Source organism: Choloepus didactylus, chromosome 12 (assembly GCF_015220235.1).
Source record: "Choloepus didactylus isolate mChoDid1 chromosome 12, mChoDid1.pri, whole genome shotgun sequence".
Classification (NCBI taxonomy): Eukaryota; Metazoa; Chordata; class Mammalia; order Pilosa; family Megalonychidae; genus Choloepus; species Choloepus didactylus.
This window is the reverse complement of record NC_051318.1, coordinates 71,786,082-71,807,184: the sequence shown is the minus strand read 5'-3', so window position 1 is coordinate 71,807,184 and position 21,103 is coordinate 71,786,082. Positions and strand designations below refer to the sequence as shown.

The following is a 21,103-nucleotide window of genomic DNA, read 5'->3' as shown; positions in this document are numbered from 1 at the left end:
CATACACAGCAGGAGGAAGAGGCTGGTAATCTGCCATACAGACCGGTAAATTCCACCCACTCTGAAGCAGCTAGCATTCCCTTTACCCCCAGCTTCATAGCTGGCAGCAGTGGGGACTGGAACTCCAGCTCCTGGCTTAACTTGCTAGTGCCAGGTTGGGACATACGGCAATAGCCCTCCAAACTCTAGGGTGTACGGTTTGATCCCATATCTCAACCTTTGATCACCTACTTCAGATCACTGCAGGCTGGCTCTAAGCTAAGTCATTATTCCAACCCCCCTGAGGCAAAGGCCAATGAAGAATATTCAAGATAGCCACTTTCCTCAAAACTATGGAAAACAGTTAAATGACTGCATTAACCTGGCTTTAAAAGCCATAGCAGAAGCTGCTGGTGCTCTTGTTGACCCCTCTTCTATCCCTTCCACAAATTCAGCATTGAGTCAGCTTGCACTCCAGTGGACCCTTTGTGCATATTGGGGTACATGTATGTAAGTGCCATCAGGAACATGAGGGTGGAGAAGCTATTTGCAGACAGCAGGACAGTGTGAGAAACAATTAAGTTGAAATGGCCTGCAGTAAAGGTCTACTCAAAAGAGCACCCAAGAAGGGGAGGATGTCATTCCAGAGGGAGTACAGGGGGCATTGACTTAAACCCCTGTAAACTGTAAACATGGAATTTCTAAGGTCTGTAGTAAGCACAAGCCTAGGAGAAGAAGCAGACTCCCTTGCTCTGATTCTACTCAGGCTCAGAAAACAGAGAGGACCCTGAACTTCCCATTTGATCTGGGTTGATCAAATGGGTTGATCAGGCTGATCTTTATAGAAGGGCTAAGTTCTGAAGAAGATTACCAGCCAAGGCAGAGCCAATTTGCAAAGAGAGTGAAAAGTGCTTTTTGCCTTGGTTTGTTTGTTTTGATTAGCTTCTAGCATTCAAGAAAATCTCTGACATATCACTAGCTCTATACAAAACCAAGAAACAGACTGTTCAGGGATAAAATCCCAGAGATAACATTTTAAAATATTAAAATGTTTAGGGTGCAACAAAAGATTACAAGACAAACAAACAGGAAATAATGGTCTATCCAAAGGAACAAGATAAAAATCCAGAAATCATCAGTGTAGAAGTTCAGACTTTGGACTTTCTGATCAGAGACTTTAAAATAATGATTCTCAATATGCTCAAGGAGACAAAGGAAAATACAGAGAAAAAGCTAAAGGACATGTGAAAAATAATGAACGAACAATAAGGGAATCTCTCCAGAGAAATAATGGAGTTGAAGAACACAGTAACTGAGATGAAAAATTCTCCAGGCAATTTCAACCACTGATTGGAGGTAGCAGAAAAAGAATTAGTAAACTCAGAGACAAGACAATGGAAATGAGTCAGGCAGAGAAGCAGAAAGATAAAAGAATAAACAAGTACAAACAGATCTTAAGAGATCTATGAACACCATCAAGCATACAGTATATGCACATGGGGGCCCCAGGAGGAGAAGAAAGAGAGAGAGGAGCATGTGATGGTTAGGCTTATGTGTCAACTTGGCCTGGCCATGGTACCCAGCTGTCTGGTCAAGCAAGCACTGGCCTAACCATTGCTGCAAGGATGTTTGTGGCTGGTTAATAAACCAACAGGCTGATTTATTAAATCATTAGTCAATTGGCTGCAGCTGTGACTGATGACATCAAAGAAGGGCATGTCTTCCACAATGAGAGAATGCAGTTGGCTAGATTTAATCCAATCAATCAGCTGAAGACTTTTAAGTGAGACAGATAGAGGACCTTCACTTCTTCTTTGGCTGCTCAGTGAAGCGTTTCCTGAGGAGTTCGTTGAAGTTGCCAGTTCGTTTCCTGAGGAGTTCATTGAATGTGTTCATCGAAGTTGCCAGTTTGTTTCCTGAGAAGTTCATCAAACATCTTCATTGGAGTTGCTAGTTTGCTGCCTGCCCTATGGAATTTGGACTTGTGCATACCCATAGTTGCATGAGACACTTTTATAAATCTTATATGTATAGATATCTCTCATTGATGCTATTTCCCTAGAGAACCCTAATTAATACAGGGCATAAGGAATATTCAAAGAAATAATGGCAGAAAACTTCCCGCATTTAAAAAAAGACATGAATCTGCACATCAACAAGCCTGATGAACCACGAGCAGGATAAACTCAAAGAGAACCATGCCCAGACACATAGTAATCAAATCGTTCAATGCCAAGGACAAGGAGAGAATTCTGAAAGCTGCAATAGAAAAGCAATGATTTCCATACAAGGGACTCCCAATAAGATTAAGTGCTGATTTCTCATCAGAAGCCCCAGAGGCAAGAAAACAGAGATACAAAATATTTAAAGTGATGAAAGAAAACAACTGTCAGCCAAGAATTTTATATCCAGCAATGCTTTCTTCAAAAAATGAGAAAGATATTAAGAATTCCCAGATAAATAAATGCTGAGGGAATTTGTCACCACTAGACCTGCAAGCAATGAAAAAGGAATTTCTTCAGACTAAAAGGAAGGGTGATAGACAATGGATCAATGCAGAATAAGGAAATAAAGACTACCAGTAAAGGTAACCATATGAGTGATTATAAATGCCAGTACTATTGTATTATATTGCTTGTTATGTAACTCCACTTCTTTCTTCATACAGGTGTAAAATGCAAATGCATAAAAGTATGACAAATTGCTGGTTTTGAACATACAGTGTACAAAGATATAATTTGTAACAAGTACCAAAAAAATGTGGGGGGACAGAGGGGTATAGGAACAGTGTATGTATATGCTATTCAAGTCAAACTGGTTTTATCAAATACAATTGTTACATATTTAAGATGTTAAATTTTAACTCCATAGTAATCACAAGGAAATACATGAAAAGTATAATCAATAAGAAATCAGAAGGGACTCAGAATGGTACAGTACAAAGAGCCAAGTAAAGATGGAAGTAGGCATTAACAGAATTGAGGGTCAAAAGGTTATGAGACTTAAAGCACAAAACAGCAAAATGACAAAAGAAATTCTGTATTATCAGTAGTTACTTTAAATGTAAATGGATTAAACTCCTCAGTCCAAAAAGCAGGGATTGGCAGAATGGATAAAAAAGCATGACCCAACTATATGCTGTGTACAAGAGACTCACACTAAATTAAAAGACATACATTCATTGAAAGTGAAAGGATGGAAAATAAAACAGAAAATATCATGCAAGTAGTAACTAAAAGACTTTAAGTCAAAAACTGTTATAAGGGACAAAAAGGATCACTATATACTGGTTCAGAGGATCTCAGGATGGAATGCAGAATATGACAAAGAATCTGTATTAGAAAGAAATTGTTTTAAACATGCATGCAACAGCTTCACTGAGGAGAGTGAGTGAAAATTAACCAACTTAACTTTGGCAGTGAGTGAAGTCCATAAGAATAAGGTGAAAGGAACTGTACATACTGTTTATAAACTACTTCACCATTGGTGTGGGTTAACAACTCTGAAGCCACTGTATATGTACACTGGAATTGAATAAATTAATTAAATGAATGACAGATGGCGAGAGTAGGTTTCTCACTGTTGGAGTGGGAAGTTGCAGATAAGCAGGGGGAAGAAGCCAGAATGATTTGTGTGGAGATGGATTAGACTTGAAGACACCTACTAGTTGTACTAGACAGTATAAACTTACATTTAGCTTCACACAGATACAGATTGTTACATATAGAAATATTTATAGATATGTGTATAAACAATTAGTATAAAAACATATACCTTGCTGTTTCTGCTAAGAGGACCTAGAGGTACAATACCTAATTAGCACTGAGCACACCTAGCCTGCAGATAGTTTCTAATACCATTCCCCAATAAAGGAACCAGAGCTCCTTGAAGAAACAGCTGGTTCTAGGACTAGGCAGGGAATATACAAGATAATTCTGGAGCACCTTGTAGTGCTAGAAAGTAATGAAATGCTAAATACACACACACATACACACAGGCACACAATGATAGAGATACGTCAAAATGAAAGAGGAACCAACTGAGAGAGCTCCCAATGGTCAAACTTTAACAATTTGAGCAATAAATAAATAAATAAATAAATAAATAAATAAATAAATAAATAAAGTAGTTTTGGATTATAACTCAAAGTATAATAAAAATATATGTGAAATTATACATTATTTACAATATATATAAATGATTGAATAAATAAATAAATGGGGAGTGTAGACAAATTTCCCATGCAGATGAATGCCAAATAATTTGTTTAGATACTACACCCTCAAGGAGGTGAAATATAATTCCTAACTCCATAAGCATGAACTGTGCATAGTGATTTCTTTCCAAAGACTACAATATGGAAGTAGAGAAACCTGACAAACATTATCTTGGCCAAGTGATTAAGGTCAATATTAACAGTTACAACTCATGTGGACAGTAGATGTCCTTGATATGACAGATGAAAATGGCACTTTACCTCTGTGATCTTCTTCCCCCAAACACGTAACCCAAGTTTAATCATGAGAAATACATGAAACAAACCCAAAATGTCCACAAATTTAGGGACATTCTACAAAATACGTGTTCAGTACTATTCAAAATTGTCAAGGTCATCAAAAACAAGGAAAGCCTAAGAAACTGTTACAGCCAAGGGTAGCCTAAGGAGACATGATGACTAAGTACAATATGGTAAACCTTAATGAGATTTTGGAACAGAAAAAGAATTTTAGGTATAAACTAAGGAAATATGAATAAAGTATGCACTTTAGTTAATAATAAATAACTCATCAAAATTGATTCATTAATTGTGACAAATGTACCATACTAAAATATGAATAATAGAGGAAACTGGGTATGGGATATATGGGAACTCTTTGTACTACCTTTGCAATTTTTCTGCAATCTAAAATAAAAAGCTTATTAAGACAAAACAATCACCCAACAAAAAATACCTAATGAACTTAGAAAGCAATCTCTTAAACCAAGCCTCAGTTTTTTTCACCTGGGAAATAGGTTCATAATATGTTCATTACATGGATTTATGTTGCAAGAGTTTACCATCATAAAATTTTTAAGAGACTTGCACACATAATTACTGATAAATATTAACTGCCTTTTCTTATTTTCATGATTTAAAAGCAATCACAATTAATGAAGTTTAAAACCTGACACAGAATTGATACATGAACAGCTTAACCTGTATTCCTTTACCTGTCTTTCAATTTAAGTTCACCAATGTGACAGTTCATTCATCTTGCTAGGTCTACCTTTAAGAGTACATAAATACCCATAAATTGTTTATTAAAGGAGATAATGATGTCTAAGTTTTATAGTTATATCTATACTACTAAGATTTAATTTCTCTGAAGATCCTTGGGAACAGACACACAAAAACTACTATTCTTGGGAAGTACAGCTTTATAGAAAACAACTGAAAGAAAATATTCCGGAATGAGGAATAGAAAGGACAAATGAGTAGACAGATGGAAAGCCAACAAAAGAAAAAACCACCAATTTCACATTTTTCAAGTATAGTAGCACATGGATATTGTCAGTCTTAGAATGGAACAATGCAACAACAACACTGTTAGTTTAATATCTACCGTGTTTTCAGAAATGTGCTAGAAAGTTTGGGTATATTAAACTATAATTTGTATTGAAATTAAAAGATCACCTACCTCTATTTCATAACTATGTTCATGATTTCAGTTATTACCATCTCTATCTTCCTAAACCTCACCCCAAATGCTCCTCCTGCCATTGTTCCCTATATCATGGAAAGATTCCACCGTCAACTAAATTGTGAATGTTAAAAAACCAGGCTTCACATTTCCCCATTCACATCTCCCTCATGTACCATATCCAGTCAAAGACCAAGTGTTCCCACTCCCCCTTCCTATAAATCTTCCATATCTGCACTATACAATAAAGTAGCCACTAGACATATGTGACTACTGAACACCTAAAATGTGGACAGTACAAATGAGGAACTGAATTTTAAATTTTATATAATCTTCATTAATTTAAATTTAAATTTAAATGTTTAAACTGATATTCATTTCAGTTATTGAAAAACTTCTAACTATGTTGTAATTACCTACTAGAGAATGTGAATATAGTTTTTCATCTGTAAGTTTTCTGAAATCTAAATAGTGATGAAGTATTTCTGACAAAATTTAATGTTTAAATTGAGATGTGACATTTGAAGACTTAGTTACAAAAAAGTGTGTAAAATATTTTCTTGAGAATCATTTTATATGATTACATGTGAAATTATTACATTTAGGTTAAACAATGTTATTATTAAAATTAATTTCATTGTTTCTTTTTCCTTTTATAATGTAGTTATTAGAAAAGGTAAAATTACATAAATGACTTATATCGTATTTCTACTGGGTGCCACTGTTCTAAATTATTCACTTATCTCCACTATCACTTTCAATTCTCTGATCCAGAACACCATCATCTTCACCCTGGATTTCCACTCTGGCCTCTTAAGTAGTCTCTGCCTCCCATGCTGACCCCTATAAACACGCATTTTTCCCTCAGCTCTCTATATTTCCTCTTAACAGAGTTGAGATAATCAAACACTATCTCATGACACATTCATCATTGTTCTGTGCAAGCTTCCTATTTTGAGTTATTTTATGTGATGGTCTTTCTAATGTGAAAATTATGTTAAACTGTTGATTAAAATCCTTTCATATCTACATTTCTAGCCTGACTTATAAAACTCATGATGTTGCCCTTGCCCTTCATTTCATCAAATGTCCCTTGCTTTCTTTTGTTTCTGGATCTTTACATGTTCTAATATTTCATATATATTGTTCATAATTGTACCCCCAATCCTAATGCAATGGTTGATATAGAGCAGATATGAAAAGAAATTAGGTAAACAAATGAATGAATACATAGACTATATTAGAAACAAACTATTTTACATACTCATTTCATATATAAATATATTTCCTAGAGTAGAAGATGGGTAAACCTCAAACCATTATTGGTTATTGATCAGCATTGCTTGGCCTTGGCAAAGATCAACAATTACATTGAATACCTTTAAAATTGTCAATTTTGATTCAAGGCAGTTTCACTGAAGTCAAACTGCTGATCTTTTCCTTCCCAAGACGTTTTAATTTCGAATTTTAGATTGTTGCTTCATAGTATAATCTGAACAATCTTCAAAATCTTAGCATTATGTTTTAGAATGTAGATGTGTGAAAACACCACAAAAATTAACTTCAATTTTTCTCATCTGTTTTCATCAAAGAAAGTGTGTGAAGATTGTAAGCCCTCTGAGAGCATATATTATAGTTTATTATGCTAAGGAAAAAGGTGAAAATGAATCCAGAAACAATTAATTTGTGAAGTAAATAGTCTCCAATATGATATTCCCACTGCTATGTATGATTTTTAAAAGTGAAGGCATATTAAAAATTAAAATGTGCTCCACATATATTATTAGCAGAATTATTCTATATTTATATCACTGACATGATTCAAGTTTCTATGATCTGGTTCTGGGGATATGAGTGGAGATGTTCCTTCCCACCTTCCAAGGTTCCTCAGAGTCTGAAAGGTGAGAGGTAGCATTAAAGGGAAGGGATTAATTATGTTGCAAGTGAGAATACTAAGATTAAACTCATAGATTTTAAGATCAAAACAGTATCAAGAGACTCCTCAGCATTTAGTATTCCAGTTCCTCAACAATTTGGAAAAACCGAATTATAAAATAATAGAGATGAAAAGCAATTGTAGGTCAATGTGTTTTGATTCCTGGGGCTGCTGTTTTAAAGTGCCATAGACTTGGTGGCTTAAAACAACATAAATGTGTGGTCTCACAGTTCTGGTGGCCAGAAGTCTGAATTCAAGGTGTCAGCATGGCCATCCTTCCTCTGAAACCTGTAAAGGAGACTCCTTCCCTGTCTTCTCAGCTTCTGGTAGTTTGCTGACAATGGCTGGCGTTCCTCGGAGTGTAGATAAATCACTGCAATCTCTGCCTCCCTGTTCACATGGCCTTCTCTCTGAGTGTTCAAATTTCCCTCTTCCTTAAAAGACAGTTGTCATATTGGATTAGGACCCACCTTAATCCAGTCTGGCCTCATCTTAACTAAATCACATCTTCAAAGATCCTGTTTCCAAATAAGGCTATATTTATATGACCAGGAGTTAGGACCTGAACATTTCTTTTTGGGGGACACAGTTCAACCCGTAACAGTCACCCAGACAAATCTCTAACCTAATGCAATAACCTGTCTATAATGTCAGAAAATAACGGTGTTGTTTTTGAATTGTTGACACTTTCTCCATAACAAGCAAACTATTTCATTTTGGACAATTCTAATTATCAGAAATTAGACATGGCCTTAAATTTGTTATTTGAAAATATACAGAATAAATCTCATCTGTCTTCCAAATTTTATATACTATCTTTATCTCTCCCTCCCTCTCCCTCTCCCTCTCTCTCCCTCTTGCTCTTACTCTTTCTTGCCCAGAGTCAAGAGCAAGTATGAAAGGGTTAATTATGTTGCAAGTGGGTGCATGTATGTGTGTGTGTGGCAATGATCCACAAGTTATCAGTCTAATAACTATATTTACAAAGAAAAAGTGGTTTATTTGGAAAGTTATTCTAAATGAAAACCTGCTCATTCCTAGTAGTAACTATTGTGTTTGTTTCTAAATGTTGAACATCCTTCTATTTAACAATCCTTTTATTTAGAATTTTGCCAGTCACTCAACAAATCTTATATTCTCCATGCTTCCTCAAATATGATTGAAAATTTTTACATAAAGCTTATCAAAATTTAGTAAATTGGGCTCCTGCTATGTGTAAGACATATGCTTTCAGTACTGTGGCATACAATTTATTTCAGCCTGGAAACTTGAATTCATTTAATTGAAATGGATTCTTTATACATGTCTCTTTATATACTATGAATTCCAAGTTACACTTAAGGGTAGTTCTTTATTTTAATGTCTTAAGATAAATCTCTGTTCTCCAATACAACTGGACTTTAATCTCTTTGAAGGAAGGAACTGGCCTACAGTAGGCTGTCAACAATTATTTCTGTTTGTTATTGACACAAATATTTTGTGCTCTTTTTCCATGTCTATGCTTCCCCCACCCTCATGCCTATATTTATTTTTTATCCTCTTGTTTTGGGGATTAAATCATGTATCCCGACAAAACACATGTTCATATTTTAATCCTCAGTCCCATGGGTGTGAACCCATTTGTAAATATGACTTTGAAGATGTTATTATTAGTTAAGGTGTAGACACATTTGTGAATAGGATATTCAAAAACCCTATTTTGGATGGGGTCAAACAGAATCAGGGTGGGCATTAATCCATGGATACAGCCTGTGTTATCACCAGAACACTACCAACTCCAAGTGTAAGTATGGCCTTGCTGACATTTTTATTATGGACTTCTAGCCTACAAACTGTGAGCCAATGAATTCTGGTTGTTTAAGTCGACCCATTGCAGGATATTAAAACTGTCTTAGTGTGCCAGGACTGCTATGAATCTACTGTTTCTCATTGTTAGTCTTCACTGATCTCTTTAGTTTTATTTTCTTTCCTATATATGAATCAATAACCACAGATTTTGAAGAGCTGATAATAAAATTCAGGATTAAAACTAAATTATATTTTTATTTTAAAGATTCAGGTATGTTTTTAATTACACATGGTCTGTTATTTCTGTATAGATATTTATGAACATAAGATTGTTCACTTTTCCTGCCACCTCCATGCATATTTTCCTAGGAATTACCATGTACATTGACTATAGATTTTTTCTCTACCTTGACATAGTTTACTAGTAGATTATCCTGGGCTATTTTTCCTTCATTTAATTTATTTAATAAATTCATTTAAGAAATAATTATTGAGTCCTTAATACATGCTAAGCAGCATTCAAGATTCTAGAAATAAACAATGAACAAAAAAGGCCCTGCCTTCATGGAACTTATATTCAAGGATGGGGGGGTGGGGAATAAATAAATAGACTATATATGTTTATATCTCAGAGCTTATATAACTTGTAGTTGAACAAAAGCAAGGAGGGCTAGATGATAGGCTGTCCCAGGAAAGAGAAATGTAGTGATTTTATATAGGGTGGTTAGGGAAGACTTGTTTGATAAAACGAAAGTAAGAAGAGACCCAAAGAAATTAAATGGATGAAACATGTGGAAATATTTGGGAAATGTTTTCCAAAAAGAAAGAAAATGAAGGGCACAGATCCTGACTTGGGAAGTGTCTGGAGAGTTTAAAGAATGCTGAAAAGTTTAGTGGGGCGGAGCATAGTGAATGAGGAAGAAGATTCTAGGAGGAAAGGTCTTGTTGTCAACAGGCAATCTTTATAGGTCATGGTAAGAATTTTTAATTTTTCTCCAGGTGAGACTTTGGAGGTTTGTGAAGAGAGTAATGACATGATTTACTGATCAGGAGAAAAGTGAGTAGTTTTTATTGGAATGACAAGCACTCTCAAACCTGTTAAGAATTGTTGTCCTAAATGGAAAGCTTCTTTTTCATGATACTTTTTTTCCTCATGCTGACTTGGCATGTGGTCTTGATATACTGTTTCTGATATAAAAAATAAACTCCTATTACTTGAATACTCATTTTCCTTTTAAGAAAACCCACAAATAATCTAATGATCATTACAGAAGGAAAGCAAAATACACATGACTCTGAAACACAGATCTTAGGTAAGTGGTGAGTTTTCTAAACAAAATCTGTTCCACTATGATCTTGAATGTTGTTTAAGCTCATTCTCATAGAAAATTGTCTTAATCTAAAGTAAGAAATATATGTAAATAATGCCTTAGTCAAAACAGAAAAAGAAACTCTCTAATCCAATACTATTATGATTCATTGGCAACTGTGGGAGCAACACCATACATCTGTAAAGAAAGATTGTATTAATCAATAAAAGACTAAAGGGAAGTTGAAAGTAAAAATAATATTGATATGATTATATCAATTTTTTAATTCTCTTTTTCCCTTAATCAGAATGTAAAGAACAACTACATGAAGAGAATATGTGGGAACACCGAGGCATAGCTTAATTGGGAAGTATTTTTAGTCTATTTCCAATGATTTCCCAATAACCAACCTAAATACACATGAACTAAGTACAAACAGGTACTTCTCTGTGTTTTAGTTTTCTTAGCTGCTTGACAAATTCCATGCAATGGATTGGCTTAAACAATGGGAGTTCTGGGGTTAAGAGAAAGTCCGAATCAAGTTGTCATCAAGGTGATACTTTCTTCCTGAAAACTAGCATTCTGGGGCTGGCTGCCGGTGATCCTTGGTCCTTGTCTCCTCTGTCAAAGTATTGCACAAGGCAGCCTGTCCTGGCCTCTCTATTCTCTTCTGGGTTCCAATGAATTTTAACTTCTTGCTTCCCGTGGCTTTCTCTCTCTCTGTCTGAATTTCATTCCACTTATAATGGACACCAGTAATAGGACTGAGTCATTCTGATTGTTGTGGACCACACCTTAACTGAAGTAATCTCATCCAAAGTTCCTACTTACAATGGGTTCACACTCACGGGCATGGATTAAGTTTAATATGTTTTTCTGGGCTACAAACAGCTCCAAACCACCACACTTTGCATAAGCAATTTAATGTTTTATTTTTTAGCACTGCCTTTTCAATCAGATTGAAGTCTCTATAGAAAGTTTAGAGCAATATTATCCTTTTCAAGGACTGCCTGCTTAATACTCTAAACAAGGCACTGTAGTAGGGGGACTCTACTGTTATCACACCATACTGAGGTAGCTGTGGTGTAATAATTTGAAAGCTGTACTAAGAAACAAATAATGAGGCATAAATAATTCAGCAATTCATTAATTGTAAAGTAAAGGGAAGTAATGATGTGTCTTTTGACATTAGTAGCAAACATAGATCTGAGCTCAAAATCTGATCTGCTCCCTTATTAAATTATGAAATGGGACACAATCTTTGAATTCTCTGAGCTTCCTTATTTCATATCTTATAGACAATAAAAAAGAATGTTAAAAAAAGCATTTTCATTGACTTATTTCTAGGGTTTGTAAGCCATCTAGTATAGGGCCTGCCACATAGTAGGTGAACAATTCTGTGATTTTGGACATTTTGCTTACTCGTTAAGGCCCAATTCTCTGTCAATTAAATAACACCTTGAAATAGATGTATAAAAGTTACTCCAACTCTAATATCCTCTAGAATAATAGGCAAGCCTAAGTATTTTGTTTTTTGAGGCATCACATCCAAAGACTTCATGGAAAATTATCATACTTAAATTTGTAGCTGTGTTCCGATGTACTGAGTTAAATAACATCAAATTTTCCCAGGGCAACAAATACAATTATGAAATTTAAATGTATAACCAAATTGCTTTGACTTCTGAGGTCTGTCAAGAAAATCTTTACCATATGCACAATGATGAATATGAAATGAATGAATAATATCTTCCCAAAGTTTCACTACACTGATACTTTGGCACTGGCAAACTCTGCTTTACCTTAGGAGAACTTGCTGTATTGGAAGTAGGAGGGAGGAGGTAATGAACTTATCTTTATTAAGTGCTCAGTACTTACATGCTATCTATTTGATGCTTTAATTATGCCATATCATTTTCCTTGGAAACAATCCTGTAGTGTAGTTGTTATTATCCACTTTACACAAGCAGAAGTTAAGGATCAGAGAAGTCAAGTTCCTTGCTCAAGGTCACACAGTTGTTAAAGGGAAGAGCCAGGATTTAATCAGAGTTCTATTTATACATCATAAAGTGTTACATCTTCACAATAACATCCTGTCTTCCTATGAAGGCATAATTCATATAATCCCAATATGCCCAAAGAACATGCTTGTGCTTCAGGAAATAAAGAATTGAGACAAGAAAACAGAGATTTAAGAAAATAGAGAACATTTACAATGTATTATCATCATCTGAAATGTGGCCTTATATAACTTAGAATAATTGATATTTCATTTATTATTAACACAAATAATTATCAAGTTTAAAAACCTAATAACCTACTTTAAAATATTCATGATACAGATTCTATGAATAATCTCACACAAAAACTACTGTGTTAGTTTTTAAAGCTGAGATGTGTGAAATTGACATTCATTTATTAATAATATCAAAAAGGAAGTAAAAAAATACCAAAAGAAGTCACATATCAAACACAAATTAACTTTTTACAAGGAAGGAATAATACTTAATAAATGATAGTTAATATTTAGAACAAGAATAATACATAGAGCATTTAAATATAAACCTGAGATTTCAAGTTTTTCATTTAATGCAGTCAAATAAAAACAGAGTATAGTTCTTTTGTTTGATGTGCCATTCTTCATATGATGATCATGTACTATCCTTGACATGTAGTGTGCTGATTTGAATCTGTTTTGTACCCCATAAAAAACTATGTTCTTTTAAACTACTCTTGTTGGGGCAGACCTATTGTGGGTGGGATCTTTTCATTAGTTTGTTTCCATGGAGATGTGATCCACCCAACTGTGGGTTGTACCTTTTGATTAGATTAATTCCATAGAGATAGGACCCTGCCCATATGAGGTGGGTCTTAATTAGTTTACTGGCATCCTCTATAAGAGCATAAAAGGCAGAGACATTTTGAAGAGAACTCAGAGACACTTAGAGAGAAAATGCCCAGAGACATATTGGACACAGCTGTTGAAACCAGAACCAGGAGAGAAGCTAAGAGATGAAATCCAGAGTTTGCTAGAATTCAGAGGATCTCCAAACGCTTAGAGAGAAAAACCCTGGAAGAAACAAGCAAGGACACACAGGAGCTGAGAGAGAACCTAAGACAAGCCCAGAGATGTTTGGAGAAAGCAATGGAAACAAGAAGCTAACCCTTGGAGAGGCCCAGCCGACTACGCCATGTGCCTTCCCATGTGGCAGAGGAACACCAGATGTCATCAGTCTTTCTTCAGAGAATGTATCATCCTACTGATGCCTTAGTTGTGACATTTTCCTGGCCTGAGAACTAATAATCCCCCATTATAAAAGCCAATCCATTTCTGGTGTTTTGCATTCCAGCAGCTTTGGCAAACCAGAAGAGATTAAATTTATACTTAAAATTGTAAAACTCTGTGCAACTTCCACTAACATACAGCAGCAAGACTGAATCCAAATGGTGCTTTTGTTTTCAATTTGCTTGGGTCTCCCACATAATTATAGCTTTAATCTATGGAACAGTCACCAAGACTCACTATTAAAAACAACAGTGAATGATGTTATTTTCTTACAAATGAACAGATATCAAAATATAACTTATTTTATTCCTAAGAACCCAATATTTAACAATCGTGATTTTATTTTAGAGGTGGATTATGAAATATTCTCTGGAGATGTGGTTAAACTGGAGAGATATACCTTTTCACAAAATGCACCCAAGTTTGCTTGAGCAGCAACATGGATACCCTGAGAGTACTGCATATTATTTAAAATTCCAGCATTTTCTCAATGTCTAATAAATATCCTATAACAATAATTGTGATTACAATTGCAATGGTCTTGCTTCTACCTCATACTATACTGTCAAATATATATATATATATATATATATATTTTTTTTTTTTTACTGGATTCATTCACCTCTTTTTTAAGCTGAGTAAAATAATAAAGATGTTGTAAATGTAGAAATTCCTTCCCCAACATTTCTTGCCTTTTCCTTTAACCCATCTTCCCACAACAATTCTTTTTTGCTTTCTGCAGGCTCTTTGCCCACCTTTTTTTAACATGTAATTTTATTTTGAAATAATTTCAAACTAACAGGACAGATGCAAGTTAATGTGAAATTCCCACAGAGGACTCCAAAATACCTCCCACCTGGGTCCTCAATCCACCATCTTTTAACATTTCGTCACATTTGCCATATCATTTTATCCATCCAACTATGTAGCTATCAATCCCTCCATCTATCTACCTATTTATCAATTTTCTAAACATTTGAGATCATGTTGAATACATCACTTTCTTTGAAGACTTATACTTCAATGTACATTTCTTGATAGAAAGACAGTTATCATTGTTATAAAGCTTTCATTCTTACATTCAAAATTATACATATATCCTAATTATGTCATTAGGGCATTGTCCCCTTCATTATTATATCCAGTCCAGTATCACATATTGCATTTAATTGTTATTGTCTCTTTAATCTTTCCTTTTTTTAACTGTGGAAACATATATATAACATTAACTTTCCCATCTCAATTGCTCCCAAGCATACAATTCGGTGGTGTTAATCTCCTTTACAATATTGTGCTGCATTCACCACCATCCATGACCAGAAATTTCCCATCACCCCAAACAAAAACCCCCTTCCCTTGATATGGTAATCTGCACTATAGTTTCTTAAACACAAGATTTTATAAGTCTGGTATAAATACCTAATAGTGCCAGTTCAAGGTCTTATGGTAGTTACCTATAGTTTTTTAAAGAAAACTGCAAAGCTTATTTCCAGAATGGCTACACTATTTCACACTGCTACCAGCAATATGAAGGTGATTCCATTTTTCTGCATACTCCCTAGCATTTGGTATTGTCACTATTTTTCTTTTATTTTGGCCATTCTAGTAGGTATGCAGTATATCTCAGTGTGATTTCTTTTTAATGCAATTTTATTGAGATACACTCACACACCATAAAATCCATCCAAGGTATATAATCAGTGGCTCACAGTATCATCATATAGTTGCGTATTCCTTGCCACATTCAATTTTCAAAAATTTTCATTACTCCAAAATAAAGAAAAAGAAATACAAAAAATAAAAAGAACACTCAAGCCACCCCATACCCCTTATCCCCACCTATTATTTGTATATTTGTCATTATTTTATCCCTCATCTGCCCATACACTAATTAAAGGGAATGTCAGTCAGCAGGTTTTCACTACCACATGGTCACATGATAAAAGCTATATAATTATATAATTATCATCAAGAATCAAATCTACTGTATTACCATTCAACAGATTCAGGTATTTCTTTCTAGCTATTCTAATACACTAGAAACAAAAAAGGAATATCTACATAATGCATAAGAATAACCTCCAGAATGACCTCTCAACTCTATTTGAGATCTCTCAGCCACTGAAACTTTTTTTTGTTTCCTTTTTCCCCCCTTTTAGTCAAGACAGCAGTCTCAATCCCATTGCACCAAGGCCAGGCTCATTCCTGGGAGTACTGTCCCTCATTACTAGGGAGACTTACCCCCCTGGAAGTCATGTCCCATGTGCAAGGAAAGGTAGTGAGTTTATTTGCAAAATTGGCTGAGAGGAAGAGACCACAACTGAGCAACCAAAGAGGTTCTATGGGGGTTACACTTAGGTATAATTATTAGTAGTCTTTGCCCACCTTTTAATGGGATACTGTTAGTAGGTTATTTTGAGTGTACCAGCAACTAAACAATCTGTAAGTCTGTAAGTGGCATCCCAAGCATCCATGTACTTTTTGTATATCACATCTGTGTAGCTCCCTGGAGGCTCAAACAAAGCTTAATCTCATTGGATCACTGTAAGAATATTATCTGAAAGTCAAAGTGCATCAACTTCAACTGCTAATAAAGTAAAAGGATTTCAACTTTTCTTACCTGCACAATAACTTAGTAGCCTAATGTTAGTGATTATGTGTCTAAGTAACATTCACATGTAGTACACTACTTGACAACAGAAAAACAACACATAAGTATTTCAGTATCTTGGAATAAACCCACCTAAAACATTATGTTGTATCTGTTTAAAATCTTTCCCGAAGTGTGTCATTTTCAATTCTTCATCCAAGCCTGGCTGTGTCTACAATGGTTGAAGGAAGTAAAGAGTTATCTACTGAATTTCATCTGTGTCAAATGAATCTAAGCATTTCAATTATAATAGAACTTTTCTCTCTCTGATAATTGAATTTTATTCTTTGAAACAAAACTTTTTCCCCTACACCTCTGCGTCTGTTTGCAGGAGAGACATGGAGAAGTATTGAGTATGTAAAATGCACAGAAGTTTTAAAGAAAATCAGCAAAGGGATATTTGTTCTTGATAACTAGCTTTATATTACAGGACTACATATGTTGAAGTCATCAAAAATAAGTGGTAGCTTTTCTGGAGCAGTGAGATTGGGAGGAAATTCAAAATGAGTCCCATGACTATCCTCATAGAGTGGCTAGGTTTCCAGAAAACAGAAACTGAAACAGATATAAAGATGTGAGTCCATATGATCATAACTGTGTTGAGCTGCAGATTGCTGAAAATGATTTTATCAACACCAGCTTGGTCAATATTAAAGAGGTGCAGAGGAGCTATATCCTAACCCAGGGTCTACTTCCTAATATGTGTTGTCATTTCTGGCTCATGATTTGGCAGCAAAAGACCAAAGCAGTCATCATGCTGAACCAAGTTGTGGAGCTGAACCAAGTTGTTAAATGTGCACAGTACTAGCCAACAAAAGATGACCAAGAGATGGTGTTTAAAGAAACACGATTCAGTGTGAAGCTCTTGTCAGAAGATGTAAAATCATATAATACAGTATACCGACTACAATTAGAAAACATCAATAGTGGAGAAGCAGAACAATATTTCACTTTCATCACACTACCTGGACAGATTTTGGAGTCCCTGAATCACCAGCTTCCTTTCTCAATTTCTCATTTAAAGTGAGAGAGTCTGGCTCTTTGAACTCTGAGCACAGGCCTGCAGTGGTCCACAGTAGTGCAGGAATTGGGCAGTCTGGCACCTTTTCATTGGTGGACACTTGTCTGGTTTTGATGGAAAAAGGAGATGATATTAATATTAAAAAAGTTTTACCAAAAATGAAGAAATATCAGATGGGACTTATTCAGACCCCAGATCAACTCAGAATCTCATATATGGCTATATTAGAAGGGGCAAAGTTTATAAAGGGAGATTCAAATATAGACAAACAGTGGAAAGAACATTCTAAGTAATATTTATCTCCTGGTTTTGATCTTTCACCAACCAAAATAATGATTGAAAAATACAATGGGAACAGAATAGTCTTAGAAGAAGAAAAACTGGCAGGTGACAGATGTAAAGGATTGTCCTCTAAAATGCAAGATACTGTGGAAGAAAACAGTGAGAGTGTTCTATGGAAACATATTTGAGAGGACAGAAGAGCTAACACAGCTCAGTAGATGCAGCAGATGAAGCAGAGGCCAAATGAGATTGAACGGAAAAGAAAAAGGCAAAGACGGACAGACACCTAAACATCATGATTTGAGAGTATTCTGCAGCTATGAATTTTGAACTATTGATGTGCAAAGCAAGACCCAAAGCCCACTCTGGAAACCAAAGTGAGGCATGATAAGCCTGTAGCTTGCCTTACAGTTGTCTGTTTACAAAGTAAACCTTACACCAGGGAATGAAAGCACCCTCAGCAGAAGACTGTGCAGACCCTTTGACTGGATGTATTGTCAAGCATTCTCTAATGGATGTATGAAATGTAGAAAGATGTAAAATAAATAAATAGGTAAGACTACTTTGTATTGTACTGCCATTCCTATTGTATTTTTATAATTTTTGGCAGCATTAAATATTTTTATTAAATAGGAAAAAAAGTGGTAAAAAATGAAATAGAGAGACAGTCCCCAATTAAGAGACTGACATTCATACCATAAAAAAGATTTTTTTGTCAGTGACAAACATCACCATGTAGTTCAAGAATATATAAAGTACTTAGTACTGGGTTTAAGCATATATTCCATGGCATATGCTTAATAATTGGTAGTTTTTCTTAGAACTGATTATAAGTTATTAATGTTGACTCAAAGCCACTCAAAATAGTTCCACAATTTTTAAATGTGTTTACACAGAGAAATTTGCATCTACTAGTAATATAAATAATCAATTATTTGTAACAATGGGCACTGATTAATATAAGACATAACTATTAGATAAAGGAATATACATTTCCTCAAAAGAAGATTTAAGCAAGGTATTAGTTACTTTTTTAAAGCAGTTTTACTGAGATATACTTACACAACATACACTCTATTCAAAGTAAACAATAAACGGCTCACAGTATAAACAGAGTTGTACACTCATTCCTACTATCAATTTTAGAACATTTTCATTACTCTAAAACAAAAAAAAGCCCATATCCCTTATCTCCCCCCCTTAGTATTGGTGTGGTACCTTTGTCATAGTTGATGAAAGAATACTAAAATATTACTGTCAACTATAATCCATAGTTTGCATTAGGTGCATTTTTCCCCCTATATACCACCCTATTGTTAACACCTTGTACTAGTTACTTTTTCTTGTAATAATATCCTCTAATTTATTTTTAATTGAAATATATAACTGATGAATTACATTTCTTATGAAAATAATTAAAGAAAGCAGGCAATTTTTTTTTACACATAGTCCAAGATCTGGATCAAAATAGACATATATGCTCCTACTTGATAACAATTTTCTTTACATATTCAGTAGTATTGACTGATGAAGGATAGTAAAATAAATATTCAAATGTCAGGAAGAGTTTGGTTAAGAGAACTGATGCTCAAATACTTAGATGGTCTTTAAACCAAACTAATTATTAGATCATTGTTTTTTAGTACTACAAACTTTCCAAGTCTCGCCATTATTCTTAATGAAGAATAAAGCATATTTTTTTGCATTTTATGACTATCATCTGAAAAGCCACCTTTTTTAAAAAAAAGTAACTGCTATTAAGGAATAGAGGGAAATTAAACGTGATTGCTTCAAATTTTAGTAAATGAGTAAAAACTCAGATGCCCGATTTACTCTGAAGGCAAAAACACAATATTGGAAGGTAGCACATATGAGAGCTAGTTGTACTGCCGCAGCAGCAATCATTTCACATTACTTACTGGATTTGTCATCTGTTAAAAAGAGAGTTGATAGAATCAGTTAATATACTGGGAATATAGGAAACATTTTTTAAGAGATTTGAAATATGGGACTAATTTGCAATGGAGGAGACCAAAGGGTGCTAAGTGCTGTGAAAGAGAAAATATGAAAGCTCTAGAATGTATTAAGATGTAGTATTTAAACACATTTGGAAACCTTTCAGTAATGTTCAGGGATATCATCCTCCAAATAAATGCAGGCCCTGCACAGTGGCTCACAGCTTAGCAGGCAGAGAGCAAGGTAACACTAGCCTCTTTGGTGGTGAACACCCTGCATAACAAGCAGTGCTTACATTCGTGCACTCTGGGGCTAGAATACTAATATTCAAATTCTCCCTCTTATCGGCTATACAACTTTGAGCAAGGTAGTTAACCTCCCTAAACACCAATTTCCTCAGTTATAAATAAAGATATATTGAGACTACCTTCTCGGTAGTGTTGTCTGAGGAAAAAGGAGTTTATTATAAGATAAATATCAAGCACATAATAGTGACAAATTAATATTAGTTATTTTATGCTGAGTGTATGATGAATTTTGCAGAGGCTTATGAAATAATATGCAGCTATCCGTCATGTGGTGCATTGTATAATGATAGGCAAATATTATGTTGATTCTTGCCACCAATTGGAAGATGCGAAAACATACAAATAAAATTCTATGGTTTAATTTAGCCTGAGCCCCTTTAAATTCCCTACATTGAGGACAAGTCATTGATTTCAAGCATCAAAGCAATAAAACCACATTTATATGCACTATATTACCATAGTAGGGGAGATATAGCACTATAAACCAAATGAAGGTGTATTGGGGGATAATAGTTAAAAAGATGGACTATAATATCTTAAAGACTTAAACTGTGTAACACTGGAGGTTAATTGATGGTATCATGGTCAAAGCAGCAGGCTTCCTTTTTGAGTGGTGAAACAGATAAAGGATTTTGAAAAATAAAAAATTTTAAACATAGTTTTATTTTTATATTAATTTGCATTGAGAAAATAAGCTGCTATTAAAATACAGGGGGTTTAGTGGTGAGCTGTAGGTCAGCTTGGGAAAACAATCAAGAGGTTAGAGCCCTCAATAGTCAACAGTTTTGCATAATGCGTTTTGTTAATGTGTGGGTAGAAAACAGGCAAGTTAACTTTCTAAGATGAGCTACAATCACGCTGGCTCTATCGACAAGAGAAAGCTAAAATGATGTGTATGGTATATAA

The 21,103-nt window shown here is 34.7% G+C and overlaps 1 pseudogene; it reads left to right on the top strand.

Annotated features, from left to right (window-relative positions):
* The window catches only part of LOC119506879, a 37,479-nt pseudogene extending 19,535 nt beyond the window's left edge, over window positions 1–17,944 (top strand).
* The last annotated feature ends 3,159 nt before the right edge of the window (window positions 17,945–21,103 follow it).